The 24,290-nt window shown below is 34.9% G+C and overlaps 1 protein-coding gene across 1 annotated transcript in view; it reads left to right on the top strand.

Annotated features, from left to right (window-relative positions):
* Nucleotides 1-3,767: 3,767 nt before the first annotated feature.
* LOC134652103 (protein embryonic gonad-like) overlaps nt 3,768-24,290 on the top strand; it is a 136,633-nt gene continuing 116,110 nt past the window's right edge. Inside the window, exon 1 of the mRNA XM_063507270.1 lies at nt 3,768-4,057. The gene's annotated coding sequence lies outside the window, so the exon portion shown is untranslated. The remainder of the gene's footprint in view (nt 4,058-24,290) is intronic.

Here is a 24,290-nt window from a genome sequence, read left to right on the forward strand (position 1 = left end):
ACCCTAACTTAAGAGAAAAGATAAATAAAGAGATAATAATAATAATAAAAATCTTTATTTATTCCATAGAAAATAATAAGTTACAAATTAAGACAATTAAAAAAAAATCATTAACATAAGATAAATATTACTAAATTTAGAATGTCGTGCAGAAGTTGAATTTAAACATATTTTCATGCCATAATTGAATTTTTTAGTTTTGTTTAGTCAACTATAATATTAATTTTGATCAGGGGCGTAACTAGGGGGGGGCTGGGGGGGGGCACGTGCCCCGGGCGCCGTCCAAGGGGGGGCGCCAAAATGGGCAAAAGACCTCCCATAGAAAATGGATCAGCCAAAATGTAGGAAACAGTCAAATTTTTTTTTCGCGACTTAGGGGTTAGTCTCATAGTAAAAATTGCTCAGTATAATCCCAAAACCTCCCTGGCAACGGAAATGCAGGTCCAAACCTTGACGTCCAAATAATAATTGTTCGTGGTATTTGCACTGATAACATGAAATAGCGATGGGGAAGTGACCCCATAAAATAATAGTGGATACCCAAAGAGTAGTATAATATTTCCACCTCAGTTCTTTTGACCGGCGACTGACAAATTATCACTTTTTTGACCTTTTAAAAAACGTTTCTAAAATAACCAAAAGTCCTTGAAATCGCTTGTATTTTTTATTTATTTAGGTACGGGCAACATCTAAGCTTGCTTGGGCATGCTTGAACGTAAAAGTTTGTCTTTTTTTCCCAACTCAGCCAAGTGAGGATGCTGATTTTTTTTAGCAACTGCGCCGTTTGTGAAGGATTATGTTACAAAAGGAAATATTCAAAAAATTTCAATAGTTTTTTTTAATAAATAATTGCTTCACCCCGGAATTTCTCAACAAAAGTTAAAAGTAATAAAAATAAAAATCATAATTCGAAAACTACGAAAAGTCGGCTATGAGTACTGCTGTCACCTTTGGGCAAGAGCACCTAGATGCCACTTTGGTCCCTTCTAATTAGTCCAAAGGCGCGCTATGAATAGTCTACGATCCCAAACTTACAAGTGATATTGAATCTTCAAGTCTAAGGAGATCTCCAAAGAAGTGTATAAGTTTTAAAATGGTCGGCAACGCGCATGTAACGCCCCTGGAGTGTAGACGTCCATAGGATGCGGTGACCGCTTACCATCAGGTGAGTCGTAAGCTTGTTAGCCACCGATGGACAAAAAAACACTTATTTGTCTAAATCAAAAGTAAACTTTAATAAGTAAAAAGTAACCCTTTCGTTACTTTATTTCGGGTTGGGGGGGAGGGGGATGGGGGCGCAAATTTGATGCCTGCCCCGGGCGCCATATCCTCTAGCTACGCCACTGATTTTGATACAGTTTAGTCAACTATAATGAAATTGACCAATCGAAAGCGCGGAGTAAGTACCAGGGCCTCATGAGTTACGAGAAGGTGTCGTTGACCAACCGGCCTAGGGCGCGGGGCGCGGGGGCCGGGTCGCGTACGAATATGACGGTATCGCGGCTGCTCGCGCATCTTAGCTGTATACTTTTGGTTTTTTTACCTACATATATGATTCTTCTACTAGTTTTAAGTATTTTTTTTGTTGACTCGTAGAAAAAGTATTGTATACTTATAATACTTACAATAGTGATATAATCATCAAGCTTTTCAATCTCGTACCTTACCTCGTGCCTAAACACGGTACTCGACTGAAAAGCTCTCCATTATATCACGATTGTATAAAATACTATTAAGTAGATTTCTTAACTTTGCGATGTCTACAAGAAAGTCGCAAACGAGTTAAGCATACCCACAATAAAATATGTATCACCCTTATACTCGTATTTTAATAGTGAGAGATTTTTTTTTAATATTTGTAAGCTAATATAAAACCAGCATTCTGCAGGTAATTAAAAAAAAAACTGGGTCAATCAATGACAATCTCAAATTATGTAGACATATCTTCAAAATGGTTACCTACCTATTATTCAGTAAACGAGTGCCTGGGTATCTGTTTGAACTAAAACTGGCATAAAATAAGCTTAAAGCGATACAGGTCTAAGTTCAACCCTTTTTCGTGGAAATTTAAACGTTAATGCATGTCAACAGAGTGCTAATTTAAAAACTACATTTTTTGAGAATACGTTTTGTTTCGTTTTGAAGTCGAATCTTCAGTGATTTGGTATGCATGAGATGACTTTTGAACCCTGAAGCATCATACAAAATACATTTATTACCATGCATTATTATTTACAACTCTATTGCGACACGAAAACATACTGCCATATTCGAACTTCAAGATATTCACAAGAGACGACACGTACTAGATCCATTCTAGGTACATTATAGTTTAGATATCAACTAGTTCTCTTTTGCAGCGCAATTCGAGCAACCAATGTCACTTTTACGTTAGATAGAGTTAGATATCTATTAGATGTGAATTGGATCTCTAAGTCATATCCTGTGGAAATCGTTCAAGAGTATCTCCAGAATCGCGCAAATGTCAAATTTGACAGGTTAGATCTTAAACATATCGTTATCGTATCTTGGTGATGTCTAAAAGATATCTAATAGATGTCTATTTCAAAATCCGAATCGGGCCCATAAAGTTTGCTCAGTAGCAAGATCGTTTTAATAAGTTATTTTAAATGTGGGTCGTAAGTGTCATGCTTCAAGTTGTGATGGAGGAAAACGTGCAGAATATTTTTTTATTTAAGTACATACCTTCTACCAGTTATATCGTTCATGTGTATACGTATTCAATGTTTTGTAAATAAAATTACTAAATGTGAAATCTTGTAGTTTGTCGTGTATTTTTTTGTATTTAAGTGTACTTTAAAGCAAAAGAGAATATAGTAACTCAATCTAACGCTACGTTTATTAATACCTAACTAAAAATATAATATCCTACATTTTTATAAATATTTATTGAATTAATGATTACCGCCAACATCTTAATAACGCCCAGTAGATTTCTGATTTTTTTTTACTTAGTAAAATTCTTTAAAAAGTGGCCTAACGTAAAAAGGACTAATAAGGTAAGTCGCGGATTTGAAAAGTGTACAGTTAATAGGTACGCATAGGTACAACAATAATGTAATCGATGTACAGAGTACGCACATACTACAGGGTGTGACCGCTCTCATTAAAACCCAATCAACAACTCACAATTACCAATGTCACCCCACCACTTATGAGATTGATCCAAATCCCCACTTTAAGTCAATGCCCCCCTATAACGGTACCGGGCGTGGTTTGTGCGTGGAACGCCAATAGCGCGCGCGCGCAGCGAATGATCTAAATGATCTAGCGTGCTTGTCATTTCGCGACCGCGCGATTGGCTGACGACCGGACGAAATTTGGAGCGGCTATGTAGATCATAAACGAGAATTTATGACCGGTTAATTTTAATTTAAACTTTGACCCACATATTTTTTATTGTAATTTATTTATTTATTTATATTCATAACATTTATTATGCTGTCAATATTATTTTATGACCCAATTAAAGTTATGATTTATCTTATCTTTTTATGAAAATCAATAACCGTTTAGCTTCTTGGGTATGAAAATAAAACGGACATCAAACGTCACAGAGTACGTGCGTTATGGTAGAAAGTAACGGGACTATCAGACGCGACCTTCCCACCCGGCCGCCTCGTGCCAACTGACAGATGAGCCAAGCTTAACCTCTGATAATAAGAGTAAACGGCGCAGTACTACAAGCACGCGCCGCGCGCGAGCGGGACGCACGACGTATCTTCTTTGTGAAGTGCAAGATGGGTTTACAGTCACACACGGACCACATCCGAGTGAGGCGAGGGAAACGCACGCGCAGGCGCCCGTACGCGTTCGATTTACGAATTCGCAACTTCTTTCTTTTTTAAACGGCTCGCGGAAACTGCCAGTATTTTTTTATTGACGTTTATTTTGATGAACTGATTATTGTGATTTTTTGTGAGTGTATTGTGTAACTATGGAGAACGAATCTTGCAGCTGAGTGGACACCGGTTTTTTTAAATTAAAAATCCAGGGATAATCGTGTACTACGGCCGCTAACTTTTCGAGATCTAAGGTAAGTGTAATACACAGTCTTAAACTATTTTGTTGAAAAAAAAAACACTGATAATTTTGCTGTAAACCTACTATAGGTACTAGTACTACTACTAACGAATATAATATTTTTAACTTATATAAAGTATCCTTTGTAATATATACAATAATACATTACATACACAGCATTATTTTGCTTTGGTGTATCACTGTGAACCCATAACAACTTGGACACTGTACAGTAAATCCTTTTATCGATTATCTTATCTTTATTACACGATTGGTACATGTGGGTCGTATCTGTATCAATATCTGAGATTGCACTTATCGGGACATCCCTATTGTGTTAAAGCTAAGGGATTCATAACTTAGGAAAAACTTAGGTTTAAGTAAGAAAACCCTGAATGTCCGGGTCGTTACCTTTTATTGTATTGTCTACAGAATAGAACTTTTTGTAAAATGTTTCAAGTAATGCGGAGGGAAGAAAAATTTAAAACAAATTTCATATGTGTGACTTATTGGCGCCGTATGCTGCGTAGTGTCATATTCTTCAGAAATGTTGCAGTTTTTCCATACAAAAGCGACATTTGGCGACGTTTAGGTTGCATAATATTATAATAACATATGTAGGTATATTATTATCTCCACACCAATATAAATAAATAAATATTAGGGGACATCAACCTATCCCCAAACTAAGCAAAGCTTGTACTATTGATGCTAGGCGACGATATACTACATGCCTACTTACCGATATACATAGATAAATACATACCTACTTATAAACTTATATAAATAGGAAACACCCATGACTCGGGAAAAAAATATTTGTGTTTGTATCACAAATAAATAATATGAAGAAACATTTTAGGATTAAGGCAAAAGGGAGAGGATCCCCGCTCCGAATCGTTTCTGGTGCAGAGGCTGTCCATAGCCATCCAGCGGGGTAATGCCGTGAGCATTATGGGCACTTTTGCACTGAAAGCGATAAGGAATGGGTTTGACTAGTAGTTACGTATGTAATTATGTATGTTAATATTTGTAAGTTGATGTATAAGATGACTCTTTAATTAATTAATTAAAATAAATTAATTTTAGGATTTTGCATCAAAATGCCCTTTTGCGTAGTAAATTATTATCAGTAAACCCTTTAATGCTCTGTTGCTTTTAAAGCACGTATACGAGTAGGTATATGTTCTCACATATATGTGATAATATTATTAATAGGTGACACATTTTTATTATGTTTACAACAAACCAAATCCAGAAGACGCCTTTGCTACTCACACATAGTTATTTGATGGGCCTCTACACGATGGGCCAGCGCCGGCCACTCCAAGGGACGCAGCCATACGGCAGAATGAGATAGCAATATCACTTGCTCCCTCTAACGCATAAATGCGTCCCTTGGAGTGGCCGGCGCTGGCCCATCGTGTAGAGGAGCCATGATATCAACAACCTTGGTCAGACCGAAACAAATCGATCCATCTTATTTAAACGTTGTCCTTACTCGAAACTGTTGATAGACGTTTATAAAATCCGCTAGGCGAGTACTTGTTATTCATATGTATCATTTTTAGGGTTTCGTACCCAAAGGGTAAAAACGGGACCCTATTACTAAGACTCCGCTGTCCGTCCGTCCGTCCGTCCGTCTGTCACCAGGCTGTATCTCACGAACCGTGATAGCTAGACAGTTGAAATTTTCACAGATGATGTATTTCTGTTGCCGCTATAACAACAAATACTAAAAACAGAATAAAATAACGATTGAAGTGGGGCTCCCATACAACAAACGTGATTTTTGACCGAAGTTAAGCAACGTCGGGCGGGGTCAGTACTTGGATGGGTGACCGTTTTTTGCTTCCTTTTTTTTTGCTTGTTTTGCTCTATTTTTTGTTGATTGGGCGGAACCCTCCGTGCGCGAGTCCGACTCGCACTTGGCCGGTTTTTTCTAATCCGGAGTCAGATCCGTGACCCGCCGTAATCAAATGCAATAAATATCATACGTGTTTGTGATCCCTCACATACGTCAAATATATCACATGCGTGATTGATTATACGTACGTATTTCCTAATCGAATTATGTATATATAGTATTACAAACTTATATTTGCGGTTTTAAAAACATGGTGGAGATGCTGGGATGAAGAAATGGTGCTTTTTATTTTTTGGCCGAACGCATATGTAATTTTGTGTCCGCGGAAGACCTTGGTGCTTCTTTAGGTCATTATAACGCAATGTTATATTGACGCCAATTAATTTTGAGATTCAATTTGAGTTAATTAGTTTGTGGTTAAAAATGTCAGTCTGATATTTCTAATGACGCGAGACTAAAGATGTGCGTTATGAGTTTTAAAAATAGTTTTTTCGACTTGTTTTGATTACGTTGCGGTTTTACCTTTATTATTTGTTTGGATTAACCTGATATTATCATAATAAGATATCGGAACCCCTAAAATCACAAATCAGTTTTATTAGTTTTGTTTCATTTGTAAAAAAGGGACATAATATATTAGTATATTATTTTAAACGAAATTTTAAACTGAAGATAAAACTAATTGTTTATTAGCATGAACAGTAAATTATTAATAATATATATACAGTGTCTAAGATAAAGCTTTTATGCCTGTAAGTAAGTCAAGTTGTAATGAAAAGAGGCAAATATGCGTAGTTAATATTTTTTCCTTTAATATTTCTTGTTTATCAATTTGTAGCTAATTCTAAGTTAAAAGTTTGAGTACTTACTTTCTGTCTCTGTACTGTAATTAGTTTGAGTAGTTTCTAAACCTTCTATAAGGTTATTGAATCTATTACGTCAAAAACTTACAAGTGCACAAATGATCTCATTAAACCTTTGATCCTGATATATCTTAACATACGTAACATCTACAATCAATATATCGATAATTAACTTAATATACGCATTGTTAAACAACCGAAGGTTTTTCCGACAGCCTTTATTATCAGTCAATCACGTAGAACATTCTAATTAAAATGCTATGTTAATATTTAGGAATAGTATGAGGTTACAATGAAGGACATTTAAAACTTCGTTTTATATTTACGACGAAATTGCGCATTAAGAGTTACTCACCCAAAAGGGTGCTGCACTCGTACCATGAGTCACTGACAGTGTCAAAACTGACATATACGCTATCGAGAACGTAATTTACTTTCTATACATCTCGTTCGCACTAATATGCGAGTACGAGCGAGATATATAGAAAGTAAATTACGTTCTCGATGGCGTTTATGTCAGTGCCAAACTAATGGTAGCCGTACTGGAAGCCGGCTGGCAAAACTTACGAGTTCAAACTACTTCAAACCCTACGTACTCGTACGTAGGGTTTAAAGTAGTTTCAACCTCACTTAGCACCAATAACTTTTTTTAAGGGAAAAACTATGATTTCTAGAGCGAAGCATATTTTCCTAAAAGGTTTCTTGTTGTCGTGTCTAATACGAAACTTAGGTATTTACAACATTTTATAACACTAATATAACTGGTTGTTATCCAAAACCAGTTGATTTTTTATAAAGAAAAACATCGCGATAAAATCGGCAGAAATCTGCGAGGCCAATACAAATTCGCATTTTTCTAGGGATGATAGTACGGGACGAATGATTTACTTATTTTATTTTTGATTCTATATAAAAATAGCTCCATTATGTTGACCGATTAATAGCTTCAGTCAGACGTTCTGAGTCAGAACATCTGACTGAAGCTATTAGTCAGAAAAGTTCTAACCACAGATTCACTGCTATTTCGTCCCAATTCTCACCAACATACAAAAACTAATCTCACACACGCACAATATTAAGAGCACATTTCGTAACTATTGCATCATCTATGTCAAAATGTGGTAATAATTTGTATCACAATAGTCTTTATTTCAAAATTCCTTACATTTGAACTTTTATTTTGCACAAAGTTACGGTAGACCGCAGGCCGTCATAATAGGAGGTTAGTGTAAGTTAGAGATGCAGGCGAAAGTAGGTGCAGTAAGCCTCGGACGCATATACATAGTTGAACCTAGTTTTTTTTTGTATTTTATAACGCGACGCGACAGGGGTAAAAAAAAAACGACGCGTTGTGTTGACAGTGAGTAAGGTTTTCGGAGCTTCCACGTCTAAGTTGCCTGCATTTGTACCGCAACACGGTAATTTCTTGTTCATTTGAAAATGGGCCGGAATTGTATTTCAAAACGTCCATAATATGCAGGCGTAGGCTCGTACTCCACCGTCATTGAAAAAAATATTTAGCTACATTTTGTTTGACATTGACCATACTAATATTTAAAAAAAATGCGACTATTAGGTAGGTACGCATGTTTTTTTTAAATAGGATACTTACATTGTTAACACGCGCTTTTTCTATTTTCATCATCATCATAGTAGCTAAAACACTTCTACTGCTGAACGAAGACAACCTCATTGACATAGTGGCCTGAGTTCGCTCGTTGTCGGGTTAAGTGGTTAAACCAAAGAGCACTATATGGGTTAAACGGTCGCTTCAAGCTCACACCTTAGGCCGTCCACACACTAGAAAGTTTCGAAACGAACGTTTTTACAATAGGGTGTGACCGTGGTCACAGTTTCACCGGTATTTATGGGCAATCGTCTGATGACAACGGGCGTGTTGGCTGTTTACGTGTTTGTTACTTTGTCGTTACCTTTGTGTCGGTTTATAGGTAGTGCATCGTTTTGTATTTATGGTGGTTCAAGTGTGATACTTTGAATCCGGATATGATCGAATCCCAGCGAATATAAATGTTTATCGAGTAGTTATGCTTTCTGATGTCAGTCAATTACATATAAATAGACAGCCTTCTATTTCATTTTAGTAGTTTTGCAAAAATGTTTTTATTAGAAACATAAATAGATGTCACATATGAAAGAAAAAGCGGCCAAGTGCGAGTCGGACTCGTCCATGAAGGGTTCCGTATTCAGGGGATTTATGGCGTATTAAAAAAAAAACTACTTACTAGATCTCGTTCAAACAAATTTTCGGTGGAAGTTTGCATGGTAAAGTACATCATATATTTTTTTAGTTTTATCATTCTCTTATTTTAGAAGTTACAGAGGAGGGGACACACATTTTACCACTTTGGAAGTGTCTTTCGCGCAAACTATTCAGTTTAGAAAAATATGATATTAGGAACCTCAATATCGTTTTTAAAGACCTATCCATAGATACCTCACACGTATGGGTTAGTTGAAAAAAAATTTTTTGAGTTTCAGTTCACAGTATGGGGAACCCCCAAAATTTATTGTTTTTTTTTTTCTATTTTTGTGTGAAAATCTTAATGCGGTTCACAGAATACATCTACTTACCAAGTTTCAACAGTATAGTTCTTATAGTTTCGGAAAAAAGTGGCTGTGACATACGGACGGACAGACAGACGGACAGACGGACGGACAGACAGACAGACAGACAGACATGACGAATCTATAAGGGTTCCGTTTTTGCTATTTGGCTACGGAACCCTAAAAAGTGTCTAAGACCTCCAGTGCCCAGGGCTGGGATCGAACCAGGATCTTCTGCATTCGGGGCAAATACCTTAACCACAACCAATATTTTAGTAATTCGCTTTGTGTCATAGTTGTATTAGGTTAAACAAATCCTGTATCCAAAGTATCTTATAACTTACTTACGCTAAATTCAAGCTAATGACACAAATATGTGCTATACCGCGTTCGAACCCAGACCGTTATCAAATATAACGGCGTCGTAAAATACACTAGATTTTGTCTAATTAATAGTAACTGTTGAGTTATCTTGCCGCCGTGATATATCACTAAAACAAGTCCAAATAGAAATCAGATCGGAGCGATATGGCGCAATAGTGTGGGTTTAAAAAGTCTTAAAACCCTTATACCCGTATAGCGTTTAGGACTTTTAAATAAGGCATTGGGAAACGGACAGTCATTTTATTACCTCACTTTTATAACTTTACGTCAATCATTAGGCTAAAACAATGTCAAATTTCAGCAGATTAGGTATGAGTAATTAATATTCCTTTGACAGTAAGGAATGTGTATTGGGTTAACTTCGAAAACGGGATAATTTGAAAATCCTGTTTTCGATGTTACCTCAATGCACCTGAATGCATTTTTTTAATATGCCACATAGTAAATCAGTATACAGACCGTCTGATACGCGCACGTAAGCGTTTAATTACTATTGTCTATAGATAAGCATGTAACTCTAGAAGTGTAATAAAATATTTCAAAACCTGTATATTTTATTTATTTCAATATAGAAGAATTCATAACATTTAACATCCCAAGCTTTGGAAGTATGTTGAATATAAATGCAGAAAATAGTGTATTGGAGAATTTACTGGCAGTGTCCGAAGCTCTATTCAATGGGCTATCAGAACGTTAATACCAGCTTAATCAAAGGGTATCGATACTAATTAGATTCGATTGCTATTTGATCAGCCAAGTAATTACTGGGTGCGTGTGAGTGCGTGAGTTTAAACACAGTTCACAGTAGAAGATCGGTAAGACAGATGTATTAACATATTATTAGTACCTATTGGCAGCTATAGTCGTTGCAATTTTTTTGTAAACTTAAAAATCCGTAAGGTCAGGTGCATTGCGAAAGAAGTTAACCATGGATGGAAAGTAAAAATAGTTCTTACTCAAAATGAACTTACTTAGTCATTTATAACCAACGCATCATAAGTTGTTACGGCTAATTATTGACCACTTCCAATACAAAATGACCACACCTAGCGTGTTTTTGGGAGAATCATATAGTAATAAAAATAGCAGTTATTTCCTAGAATCGTATACTTACTGAAAATGCATTACGACTAGGAGGAGATTCATATAATAATATTATGAGAATGATAAATTGATCCAATAATATATTTTACATAACTTGGTCAATGTAATTTTGCGTTTTAAGGTTATAAATTGTATGGAGCTGAAAGCTGTCTTCGTACCCAAGTTAAGTGAAAAATATTATAACATAGTTGTCGTGATTTACTGTAGTATTGATCAATTTCTAATACTATAAACTTTATTATTTTTTCCTCATAGTTTACCTTGTACCAATCGCGCTTACATTGCCGTACTGTCATACTAGTTTCTACTGCGACCAATTTCCTCTCTACGTCGACTGAGATAGTTTTGTACTGACATTTCGGATTTATTGTTTTTTTTTTTAATCACCACTTAAACCAATACTAGACGCTTTCCTGAATTCTCGACATTCCAGATACAGAGTGATAACAGCTTGACATATTAATGAGCTGTTTACAAAGTGAGCAAGTTTTTGTTTACAAAGTGTGGAATCTACAAATGAAGCAGTGTTTATAGAAATAGTTGAACTGTTGACCTTTCTCAGGGCTTGTTAAGTAGTTATTTTCCGCACTTGCATTAATGCATTGTTGTTATTTAATAATAATTGTTTGCATTAAACTGGAATCTAATATCGCGGTCATCATACTGAAAGATGCCTACTGGATATAGAGGTCTCGTCTCTCTACAGGATCACCACAACGTCCGGTCATACCGTAAAATGGGGTAAGTTTGCGCAAAACTGACATTCAAACCTCGATAACATTTTATTTTTACATATGCAAACTGAATGGTGTATATAATAAGTGTTCCGGACGTTTGTATTTTAGTTTTTATGTTATTTTGGGTAGTTCCATTTCATAACTTTTACGATAAACAGGAAATCCCACCTCACCCCGTAGTGCCTCGTAATTGGGGTGAGATGGGATTTCATACAAAGATGATTTTGGAAGATTGTTGGATCGATTTTTTTTATTATGAGGATTACTATAGCTCCATTTTAAATTGGAATACATTATTTTTGTAGCAGTAGCCTTAAAAACCCATCTCACCTCCCTTTCAGCCCTTCTCTCCCCATTCATAACCCAACTCTCCCTGCGAATCCTACTCACCCCATTTTACGGTACGCTGGTTTCATCCTGCTGTCCAACTTTTTGAGGGCCTTTTATTACTATTTTTGACAAATAGAGTTGTTGACATTACAAAAAACACAAGAGTTTTGTAATGTAGAGTCGTTGAGCGCGTTGAACTCTTTTACAAGACACAATACAAAAGCCAAAGTATAATTACGTATATGTAAATAGTTATTTACGATACAAGTGCGGAAAAGAGGAAATTCGAAACGAGTTGCGAATTACCTATTCGCACGTGTATCGTACAACGTTTTACAGTATATATGGCACTTTAATCTTTCGACATACGCACGGAAAGTGCTATTTCCCGCACTAGTTCGGGAAAGTAGCACCATATGTACTGTAAAGTTATTTGATGTTTTTTTGCTTGTCCCAGAATAAGTTTTTTTTTATTATCTCTTTATTATTATTATTTGGGCGCTACTTTACGGAAATCCATATGAATTAAAACAAAAATATTAATAACTAATGATTGAAAAGTAACATTGTTTTTATTTCAATAGGTATATTTTATACATTCTTATTGCGTCAAGAGTTCAAAAGAACCACAATTGATTTGAAAACTGTGCCTACGCAATACATAAGTACCTAGTTTATTCTTAAAACGCACTTGGCACATCGTTCGCACATCGCCCGAACAACACTCATAGCAGTCCTCATACTTAAGACTTTGTGCGGGTGTTTACTATCGAGCGAGTACTTGTGCCAGCGCTTAGGCAAGTACTTGTGTTATTATTATTGTAAACGGTATGTTACGTATATGTAATTTTCGTACCTTAGTCGATGCAAGTGGTGTTTACCATTAAGTAATTGTTATGCTTAGCAAAATTACTCAAAACGTTTATTGTTATATTTTACATAGTGTAAACAATTGTTGGTGAACCAATAAATACAAATACAAACACACAAAAGCTAGTAGTTAAACGGATTGCTAGCTTATGTAATTGATAATTAGTGTTTATTGCTTATTACAGTTATTACTGTAACTGTGACTCAGAATTTTTGATTAGAAGTCATGAGAATTAGGTCAACATGCAAAATTGTATAACATTACAGTCTTTGCGTGTTATCATACTAGTAATAAGCTTTTACTGATTTTTAAGTAAACAAAACTTTAAATACTTAAAATTTAGTGAATAGTTATCGTGCTCATTTTGTTAAAACTACTACAAAATGCATGTTTAGTTAATTTAAATGCCATAAACCTAGAAGAAAGTGACCCAGGAGACCGTAACCATGGCAACACGGGACAAGAAAAAGTTGATTCAACCACAAACTTTTGATATTGAACTATCTAAATAAGATCAATTTGTAAAATTCAAACAGAACTTTAGGGACATTCCAGAAAAATGACGCAAAAAAAAAAAAGAAAAGTGACGCTTTTTTATCACTTCTGATAGAGCTAAAACGCCAATATTCGACATGATACTCGTTGATAACTTTGTTTTAAATTCAATGGTTTATAACACATATTTCTACAGGTTATAAAGGTTGCTGCTATACGCGTCACGTCCCCGACAAAGTAGACCTTTTAGTAGAATGCCTTTAGACGAGTAGGTAAAGAAAGCACGAGCCGAGTTTTGCAATTACGTGATGCCCGCGTTAAGTAACATCACATGCGCGTGAGTTTCCTAGAACTCTGCGCTAAATGTGCGCGGTCTATGCGCCGGTTTGTTATTAAAATAACTCAGATATGAATTAAATGAAAACAATTTATTGCGGAAAACAAAAAGCGCTGGTGACCTAGCGGTAAGAGCGTGCGACTTCCAATCCGGAGGTCGCGGGTTCGAACCCCGGCTCGTACCAATGAGTTTTTCGGAACTTATGTACGAATAGGGTTTGCACGACGGATCTGAAATGTATGGGAAGATCCGCGGATCCGGATCCAGATCCGGATAATTTCATACATTTCGGATCCGGATTGCAAACCCTATGTACGAAATATCATTTGATATTTACCAGTCGCTTTTTGGTGAAGGAAACCATCGTGAGGAAACCGGACTAATCCCAATACGGGCCTAGTTTACCCTCTGGGTTGGAAGGTCAGATGGCAGTCGCTTTCGTAAAAACTAGTGCCCACGCCAATTACTGGGATTAGTTGCCAAGCGGGCCCCAGGCTCCCATGAGCCGTGGCAAAATGCCGGGATAACGCGAGGAAGATGAATTTATTGCGGAAAACAGAGGGCCTACCGCAAAACACGAAAATTTAAATTTCGTTATCTGCCCCTCTATTAATCTTGCATATTAGGACAAAATAATGTAATTTCGTATTTCGTGGTAGGCCCTCTGATTTTGTAAGCAATTAGTAAAGTAGATAATCAAATCAACAAAAGTAATTCTTTATTTAATGTATATATTTACAATATTTACAAAGGTGTAACATCAATTTTATACGAAACCTAATGTCACCTGGGGCATAGTCCCCAGGACACTGGCCGCATTTCCCCGCTGTATGGTTAAACTCAGCCTTTGGGCAAAATATGACCCTGCTCGTAGGTCGCCAGACACCCCAACAAGTTTTCGGGAAATATCCATTATTAAGGTTTTGGTGTCTGACGACCAAGGCCCAAAAGTCTCGACCGCAAGTGCCGCAAATTCGTAATTATTTTTCAGAAATGCGTATATATGCGTATGCGTATATGCGTATCAACAAAATATTTTTTTGTGTATCCTTTTCCGTTTTGTGTTTAATTTTCATGTAATGATAAAGAAATATTTTGATTTAAAAGCAAACATCTCTACTAGGTATAGTAGTTTATGTTTATAACCTTCGTATATGAATGTCCAACCAACAAGATAACTATCTGGAGGCATAATTTTTCTGATACACATTCAGAGCATAAGGAATAGATAAATTATCTTCTATAATCTTCATCATACCAATTATCTCGTAAGTTTAATAAGATAAGTTCAGTCGTAAAATAAAGTTATCATAAAAACACATGTCTTAATTAAATATGTAGGTTTATGACAAAAACTATAACGGAGACCGTAAAAGTAAAACTAGTGTTTTACAGCAGTCATTTTGAATTTTATTTCAATGAATTTCTAGCTAGAGGTTCGTAAAATGCCGAAGATGCATACAAATACTTTATCAGAAAAAAAAATTACTGACTTCGAGAAAGTACTTTATAATTATTCCTTTGATCTATTTTTTTTTCGTATCAATTGCGATGGCCATCAGTTGATGTGGTTATACAGATACTTAGTATTAAAAAATATACTTAAAGCATAAAGTTCAATATCTGGAAGACCGAGCTTTGCTCGGAAAACATACAAAAACTCGAAAATGTGCGTTTTCCCAGAGATCAAACCTAGCTAGATCGATTTTTCGCCCCCAAAAACCCCCATATAGCAAATTTCATCGAAATCGTTAGAGCCGTTCCCGAGATCCCCGAAATATATATACATATAAATAAATAAATAAATATGCAAGAATTGCTCGTTTAAAGGTATTAGATAGATAGATACATTTTCTGTGCAAGAAACAAATGAGCGTTCCATACTATTTCTTATGAGTACTTCATAGTTTAAATAACAGACTATAGTTTGAAAGGCACTCCAATGTAACCAGTCTGTATAATGTATACTAGACACATGTATACATACGTTACAAAAACACACACAAAAACTTTTTTTTTAAGAGCACCTCTCAACTTTCACAGATAAATTTAGCAAATCACCGGTGACATCACCCCCATGTCACAACAGCGATATCACAAATTATCATTAAAATTTCAAATCTCGTGAATACGGCCGAACGGCCACTAGTTTCTATTTAATCCACCGCAGTCGTAAAAATATGATATAAACTTTAATATGTCATTTTATGTGGACTTGTCGATACGCTCTGTAGTTTATATTTTACGTCAATTCGTTTTATTAAGGATATTAAACGACCTATGATTTTTATGGATTTTATTATATATGGATAATGTTGTTTTAAGATATGGCCGAAGTTTCTTGCCGTAATACGGCGATAAGTTGTTGTGGGTACTAATGTATTATATGCGGCGTATTAAACGCTGGGGGGTGAATTTTATAGTTCAGGGCAATAACTGTGTCTAAGGGCACGATTCGGATTTTGTAATAGACATCTGTTAGATATCTTTTAAACATCGCCAAGATACGATAACGATATGTTTAAGAACTAACCTGTCAAATTTGACATTTGCGCGATTCTGGAGATACTCTTGAACGATTTCCACAAGATATGGCTTGGAAATCCAATTCACATCTAATAGATATCTAACTCTATCTAACGTAAAAGTGACATTGGTTGCTCGAATTGCGCTGCAAAAGAGAACTAGTTGAAATCTAAACTATAACTTATCTAGAATGGATCTAGTACGTGTCGTCTCTAGTGAATATCTTGAAGTTCGAATACGGTGGAACTTATGTCATTGCAATACGGTTTAAGAATTGTGACTTAACAGTGTAGATGGGTAATTATGTAATTTGTAAATGACAGATTATATTAATAAATTATATACCTACTTTTATATAATAAGACATTAAAAAGACGCCATGTTCATAATTGTTTAACAGTTTTATCCTTAAAAAATTTTTGGTGATCATATTCACTACATGTACGAATACCGGAATTCCGGTAAAATGGGCCAATATCGGATTTCAATACCGGTATTGAGAATCGTCCGATATTGGGCGCCCTAGTGTAGTGGATAGTACCTACATAGATATTCTGCGATGAGCGTTTTTCTGCACATCATCAACCTATTAGCGGGAAAGACAATGGAAATCTAATAGAATTGGAGTTTGATTTATTAGTAAGTGATTGTATTAAGTAAGTGATTTTAATTTCAGGTACGTTAACAGACCAGTGGTAATTACAACTACTAAAAGGCGACATATACAAGCAAGCAATATAGAGTAAGTAGCATTACCATTTCCATAAAATACTATGTTTATCTGAGTCAATTTACGACGAGTGACCCTAGGGCTGGCTCTAAAAAATTGGCATCACCATTCAGCGTGGGAATGTAGCCAGCCTTATGGGCACCCTTCCACAGGGGACAAACCTGGGGAACTTAATATAAGTGGGTATACGTTTTATTTTATTTAGTTAAAGTTGGTATACTCGTAGTTAATTTTAAGGTATTTTGTATAATTTTGTAATATTTAATATTGCAAATAGGTCCAATAATAAAACAGGTCAAAGTATATAAAACTAAGTCTACGTATAGTTCAAACTCAATCATTAAAAATTTGAACAAAAAAACAGCCAGCAATTAAGAACCACTAATAAGCCAATTAAAAAATTAAAGCGATCTTCTAACGCTTCATTCACAAAACTTCCAACACATCTTGAACTTCACTCCCAGTATAACTTGACCCTCAGATTAATAAAAATGTTTTAAAACTTATACTGGTCAGTTTAACGAAGCTTTGTGAAATGCCGCTCCAGTTTGAAACTGCGTGGCGAGTGATGTGACGTGTGACGCATCGTGACGCACCGTGACAGTCAGCTGTCAGAATGTGACGCGACCCGGATCATAACATGGGTGAGGATCGTGCGTTTTGTAAATGTAATTAAAGAATTTGGAGCGATCCCTACACGCTTAGATATAGGCGTGTGTGCATTATGCGCTTCGGTACGAATATTATCTCTAGGTGTTTGTAGGTTTAATACACGATCCGTTTTCACCTAATAGGAGGTATATTAACAGGTTTTATAAAATAAGGATAGAATATTTAGTTAATACAAAAAAAATATGAGAAATAAACAGGTATCTGAGTGATGAACATATTTTAGCACAAATCACTACAATAAATCGTCTCTAATTGTAGCAATTATTTTAAGTTAGCCACTCACATGATTCCAGCAACTAGAGTTTCAAGATTGCGCACCTCTAACATGATCGTCGCAACTCGAGTTGCAAAAGGAGTGTATGCGGTTTTTTATTTATTATCTGTGAAGGGCTGCACAGATACGGTATAAACAATTTTTAAAACACAGACTACCAACGTGACAATATTTAAAAAATGTTTCAACCATATAGACACAACCACAGTATTTCTTATCTATTTTACTTTGCAAGTTGTTCAGGAAGTGCGATGTGTAAAAAGTTGCTGCGTGTTTTAAAATGCCTCAAGTATTCAAATTTAGATATTTCTATTAGTAATGTATATTAAACTACTCCGCGTTTATTGGTCTATTAGTTTAAAACTATATTTTAGACCTACTTAATATTGATGACCAAATAATATCACTTCAAAACAATAGTTCTGTAGATTCTTGACGTGTTTCTTATTTGAATGCCCTACATTTCTAAGATTACTAAATATATCTTGAGCAACTAATAGACATTAACTAGTTCGATTATTAAGTTACATTAATAAACCATAGAATGTATTAAATCACTGTGTATTACACAGGATTAGCGATCAAAACATGTGACGGTAAATTGTAAGTACAAACCCGGCAACTGTGGTTGCTTAAAGCATTTCTGCATATCGTAAGGCATGTGGTGTACTAGACGCGTTGCATACGCGTTTTGGGATTTTTTTTACTACTTACTTATAATTTGTATTTACTAATATTTCTTTGCTATTTACATTGAATAAACTAAATAATTATACGATTAAATAAATAATTAATTAGGTATTACAATTTTAAAGTTCCTATTTCTGTTGAACATCTGCACCGCGCGCTGTTGTGTCTCCACCCTAAATGGGTAGCCATCTTTATTTTTGAGATGGAAGAAGTCAGTTTACCGGCTTATTTACGTTTGTAATCAGTATAATTTTATGTGTTAATAGTTATTATTGGTTTATTGTGCTTAATATGTTGTGAAGTGTGTGTTATGGTGGATGTATTAAACGTATTAGTGTAGTTATAAGTTAGTTCGGTTGTTGGTGATCGGCAATTATAAAAACACCAAAATTTAGTAGGTACGTAGATACTCTTTTGTTATTTTAAGTTATATAGCTACTATCATCGTTATCATTGCATAAGTTATGCATTTTATTTCAAGATTATTAGTGTCTTAAACTGTTTTTTACTATATTTTAGTACTTCAGTGTCTAAATTAGCCACAAAAAAATCATGAACATAATATATAGTTTCACAGCAGATTGAGCAATTCGAAAGTTTCTTATCGGAATTTGAATTAGTTTTACTCGGCAATTTCATAGGTGAGCTATCAAGATGTTTAGTACCAATTAAAAGCTTATTAAGTCTTCTTTAAATTGAATACAAAAAAAAGATACGTTATCGATTTAGATTTTTAATTAAAAATAGTTTTCTACTATAACGCGGACATTATTTCATTGGGTCAACTTTGTGAATTTTTAATAATTATTTTTATTATAACAGCACAATGCTATACTAGTAAAATAAATTCTTTGTTTCTTTATCATTAAAAAACCAAAAGAATCGTTGCAAATGCTTTAGCAGAAGTAAAGTTATCGATTTTTGAAAATATCATGACACTGTGCCGTCGTATCTGCGAAATGGCAGAGCAGTTCAGGGCACCTTTTGTTAAAATCGGAATCATGTGAGTGGTTAGCTTAGTTATAGTTCGTTTTTTTAGCATTAGATATAAGGTAATCAATCTTAACGTGTATTTTTATAGAAAAACACGTTCTAAAAATAAATAATGGCAAATATGTAAGAATTATGAATCTAATACGAATATTTATATTCTTCTGCTTTCATAAGTAATAGTTAATGATTTTTAAAAAGCGTTTTTCAATTAAAAGACATGTCGCTTACCTTCTTTCTAATGCAAAAAAAAAACGAACTATAGTTTTAAGTTGCAGTGACCCAATGACGATTCAACCATTGTAATATCAAAAACAAAATAATGTTAATTATTTTCCTAAAACAAACATTCAATAACTAGAATAGTTATATTATAACATTTATAACTACTATTGTATCAGTTCATCAGGACCATAAACAAGTGAGTTTTTTTCACCTGTAATTCTGAAGCGCGCTCGGATATGATATGTCAAGTCGTCTGCCGTGACAGACGAGTTAATTTGAGCCGTTTAAGCATTTAGGTTTTTAGGGTTCTCTGTCATTTAATAAAAACCATTAAACATGCATTATCTAATAATAATAAATTGACTGTTTACTTACAGTTGCGTAAATAATTGATCTGAATTTTGACACTAATTTATTAACAACACGCTTGTACTAAGTTAAGATACTTAAAGGAAAAATCGTCATGCAATTGATGAATATGAATGAATAAGAACTTAACCTTTTGGACGCCAATGACCAATATATATTATACGTACCGCAGGTCCATTTAGACGTATTAATCTCATAGACCACAGAACAACATAAACCTAGGTGCATATGCATAAAGTTCAATTTCAGTTTTGACACTTCGGTGACGTGGCATCTGAGAGACAGCTTTTGTGTTTGACACGGCGTCCAAAAGGTTAATAATGAAACTCTTCCCTAAAACATTCACAAACAACGCTATTTCTATAAATAACTACTTTTAAAAATGACGACATAGCGATAGCGTGATTATTTTTAGAAAACCTGCTTAAGGCGCATAATCTCTAAGATATCTAGGCGGAGATATCAAATTGACCTATAAAAAGTCGAATCGAGTCTAGGTACTCTTATGTGATACAAAAAAAAACCATTCGATAATATACTTGAGACTCGCACTTGACTGTTTAACATTAACTAAATAAATTAAACGAGACGTCACCACTCACCATACATCGTTATATTGCGTAACCAATTTGTAGCAATCACATAAGCAACTTTTAATAACTTTGCCGTTTTGCAATTATGAACTCTACTCTTAAGTAATTAAGGTTAGATTAGCGATGAATATTAGTATGTTTTTTGTCAAAAAGTTTTTGTTATTGATGTCTAATGACAACACTTGATCGCAGCACTTATTTTAATTTATATAAACTACTTACAATAACAAATATGTATTATCAATTCAGTTCTTAAAGAACATTGCTCAGACTTAAGATCATAAAGGGAAAATCAAACAACCCGAAGATAAAGGGATTTTATTATATCAAATAAAATGTCATCATAATATCATGTTATTAAATATGTATTACCTATAAATTACCTCGTCGCATATGAATTGATAAATAAATTACCAACATAAGAAACATACTCTTACTAAAACCTTGCGATAAAAGTATATCTTTACATAGTACTAACCCGGATTTGACCCCAACATACCGCACTATGTCATACAGCCGCTGCCATCCTGTCCGCAGGAAGTCATATCATAGAGTCGCCTGCGCATATATCACGGCTATGTTAACTAGCATATCTTCGCCATCTTGTATGTAATGAAATATCTTGGAAACTGGATATAGGTATCTCTAGGCTTTGCTGGCTTAGTAGAAAGGTCAATGAACTTTGTCTTGTTATTATTTTCAGCTGTCCCAAATATAATTGTGACATTCTTAGAAAAATAATTATTATATATTTTTTGTTTATAATTAATGTGAGAGTCTATTAAAAAATGGCAGTCTATTTAATCGTATACCTACTAATTACTAGTTATATGATTTAAATAACTCGGAATAAGTGAAATTAATATACCAAAACTCTCTGTAAGTATATACAGCGAGCTGCAAACCTGTATGGATATTAACTGTAACATTTTTATTTTAATAGTGAAATTAAATATATTTAAATACCTACCTAATAAAGACACAGCTGCAAAAGTGGCTGGCCACTTTATGAATGAATATTATGACCATACATTTTTGAAGCTCGCCAATCGCAATTATAAATGCCATAAAAATATCGTGAGTCACGTACCTAATGATAAATTTCCACTCAGCAACAAGAAAGTCCTTGTTTTTGTGATGCATCAATATGCTCACATTGTGTCTCAGAAATGCAGTAATAACATGGTCGTAAAGAAGAGCTGCGAGCTGTCACTTTCTTGTGAACATCGTAAAATGGCTTGGAGGCTGTCAATAACGCTTCCGTGAAACTTACTTAGTTGAATGCTTTCCAAACATTTACAAAATATTTCGTATTGAGTTTGAGCTGTACTCTAGTATAATTTTACAATAGTTATAATAGTTATTATTTTTTTACTATCAAATTCATCTATCAATTAGTGTTTCCACATGAAAATTTCTTTCCAAATATTTATCGTACCCACAAGATTTGTTTTAATTACTTACCTTTATATTGAGTGGTACATTTATTGATACAACGAAAAACAAGTACCTATGAAACTTAATAACTTACAATTTATTTAAAAAAAAAACAACGGGTTGCACTTCGGGAGTGCCGGCAGAAGTGAAAACTCAATAACATTGTAACAGTTTGTCGATCAGGTCACGTGTCCGTCTTACTGTCGCGAGTTTAACATTTTTTCCCCACCTCAAAAAGTGCACAGCGCCGCTAAAGAAGTTTTCACTTCAATAAACCCTAAGATGTGGTCGCTTAGTAGGGTGCCCAGAAGGCTGGCTGCATTGCCCAGGACCCTTTGGCATTTGGAAAAGTTGAGGAATAGGCCAATAGGTTTGAGGTCTGTTCTTGATTTCTACAAGTCGCTAGGAGTGAAATCGCTTTACCGCCAAGGGTTCCGACGTGTAGGTAACATATATACAATTTCGAATTAAGATTCTTAATTTTGACATGAATGGCGAAACTGAAAATTGCTGGACTGCCTGACATAAAGATGCCCATTGTAGAATATGTTCTGACAAGTCGTGCTGGCCTTAACCAATGGTTTTATTTTGTCTTGAACAGATAACTTTAATTTGATTAGATTCTATGAATATAAAATCAATCATTTTAAATAGACTAGAATGTAGCCTAGTCCAATCTAGACTTAATATTTTAATGATTAGAATTTAAACAGCCTAGACCATCATAAGGCTCCAGTCTCATCTCTAAATGGAAATAAGATAACAGACAAACGTCTTGTACCATCGCCCACACTGTTAACGGACAGTTCGTAAACCTTATTACCAAAGGCATAAGGTCCACCGATGAATAGTTAAGAGTGTTGCTGTTTGAACTCACTAGAAACCTTCAATTCAAAACCAAACTGACCTAACTCCACGCACATATTCACGCAATTCTACAATGTATGTACCTGGTAATAAGTAATATAATTGTGCGTAAAATGATAATACGGGCCTGGGTCACTCTAGTATTCTAGTAAAGAAATTAAAGCAGTTTCGTTCTATTTGTAGACATTTTCCTCCCAACGATGGTTAGATCAAGATCCTTGATCTAAAGCTGTATAACTCAGTCATATTATTGTAGCTATATAAACTAAAGGATGACAAGATGTCATGTGTCTTACATTACATATCTACAAGGAAAATAAACTTTAAGAAAAACAGCATACGACACAATTTTAAACTGTGAGATGGAACATTTTCTTAGTCCAAAGTATGTGGCCGCGTATGGTTTTAGGTCTGTATATTAGCATTTTAATATATGGAGTTGATAAGTATTTAATAATCTAGTTTTTCAATTAAGTCCATCATATAAATTCTTGAAATATTACGTAAACATGTGTACAAGAAATAAGTTTATTAGCTCCTTACCGCCAAGCAATCAATAAGTTTAGATACGCAAAACATAGTAAGGTCATACCAGTTTGATTTATAAGCACAATGCATTGGTTCCGATCTTCTTTTTTTGTAAGGTGCAGGGGGCAATTTAGACTGCGGGATAATTTCAACTAATCGAAATATCTTCGATATCTTCGATATTTCAATTAGCTGAAATTACCCCGCAGTCTAAATGGACCTCCTGCACCTTATATGCAAAAGTTAAATTTACGTTATAGAACTTATATCTCATCGTCAGGGCCGAAACATAAAGTTAATCGAGTACAAGGAGCTGTAACATATTGACATGTTTTAATTTATATTATTCGTTCTCGTCTGATGCCTCCGTTATTTTCTTAAGCTGGCCATACACACTAGGGTACGCCTGCGCAGTTTTACCTGTACAGTTCAACTGCGCAGGTAAAAAGGAGCGTGTGTGGCATTCGACTGTGCAGTTTTGTACGACTGCACAGTTGACCTGCGCGAATTATGAAAATAGATATTTTTTACCTGTGTGCTCTTGAACTGTACTTACAGTTAAAACTGAGCGTGTGTGGCGTTCGCCTGCGCAGGCCTCAGTTGATCGCGGTCTCGTAAGCGGAAAAAAATGCTAGTTGAGTTAAATTAACTTTATAAATCAGAGCCCTGATGATACACCCCTGACAGGGTTGGGCAAAATACTGGCTTCCACGTATTTGAAATACAAATTACAAAATACATTTTTAAAAGTATTTGAAATACAAAATACAAATTACAGTGTTTAAAATAATG

This window comes from Cydia amplana, chromosome 11 (genome assembly GCF_948474715.1).
Source record: "Cydia amplana chromosome 11, ilCydAmpl1.1, whole genome shotgun sequence".
In the NCBI taxonomy this organism is placed as follows: domain Eukaryota; kingdom Metazoa; phylum Arthropoda; class Insecta; order Lepidoptera; family Tortricidae; genus Cydia; species Cydia amplana.